We start from the raw sequence: 1303 nt of genomic DNA on the forward strand, positions 1-1303 counted from the left end.
GAATAAACTATTAAACTAAACAAAAACCGGGTAAATGAGCTGTTGCTTGTTTAGCAAAATTATGTTTATTTTTTCTTCACAGAGCGTAAATTTTCTCAAAATTTCATTTGAACCAATGTTCCTGATTCCACAGTCACTGAGCAATCAGGGCAGCTTGTTTTTCTGAACAAGGAAACTAATTTCACTCAGCTGTTTTTGAATTTKTTTTTAGATGACACACAAGGACAAACAACAAAGAGAAAGTGCAATTTAATCTTTTGTCTTTGTTGATTAATTACGTAAGCAGCTGAAAGGACTTCTGGCAGGTGAAAGAGTCAAAGTTTCACTGAATATTGTTGCAGTTTTCTGTACTAAAGACTGAAATGGACACAATAAAGAAGCAGGGCGTGTGTCTGTTTGTAGACATGAAAGAGACGGAGATAGAAACTGTGTGGAAGTGGACATTTAAGTGTTTTTATCTGGTGCTGATGGATAAACAGGAAAGGATGGAGCTCTCAAATGATTTCCTTTTCCTCTGAAAGAAATCCCTGTGTTTACATCATGGAGGCGTGCTGCCTGCATGTGAAAGACAGCTTTTATTGAATCGCAGAAAAGACTTTTAAAAACAGTGCTTAAATAAAAGCTGAAAACCTCAGTATTTCCATCCCAGGGGTTCCTCTGTGTTCCAGAGCTGCCTCTGTGCAGAAACATGTAAATACTGGGACACATTTTCCACTCGGCCTGGGCAGCGGAACTGATGATTTGTGGCCAAACGTTTGCGCGGCACGTTAAAACTCCAAGATTTATTTATTTTTTTGCGTGGAATTAGGAAATATTGTGGCGACATTTCCATCCCATTAATTTTCAGCAGCTATGTGGACATTTAATCTCCTTTTTGAGCGCCTAAACATTCGGTTTGCCACTACATGGACACTGTGTTTTTAGTGAGGCTGCCAGATTGTTATTACCCTTCAGAAGATTGAAAATACTGTTTGTTTGTGGTGAAAGCAGCAGAGTCGAGGAAAACGTTTTAARCTGCGGGAAGCAGAAAGCCCAGCAGGAAAAAGTCAACAAGCTTTAGCTGGTAGATTTAAGCAGCTTCTTCACAATTTGTAGGATGAATATGATTATTTCTGACAATCTGGTGGYTTTGAGGCTGATTTGTTCTGAGATTATTCCTGATAGATTCAGAGGTTTATTAAGAAGGCAGGCTGTTTAATCTTTACTTTAGATAGACAAGAAAATTGGATCTGTTTTATCTTAAGTACACTGAAAAAAAGGATTTTTGAGTTTAATAACGTTTATTTAATTAATTTTTAAATTT

The sequence above is a fragment of the Austrofundulus limnaeus genome, unplaced genomic scaffold (genome assembly GCF_001266775.1).
Source record: "Austrofundulus limnaeus strain Quisiro unplaced genomic scaffold, Austrofundulus_limnaeus-1.0 Scaffold189, whole genome shotgun sequence".
Classification (NCBI taxonomy): Eukaryota; Metazoa; Chordata; class Actinopteri; order Cyprinodontiformes; family Rivulidae; genus Austrofundulus; species Austrofundulus limnaeus.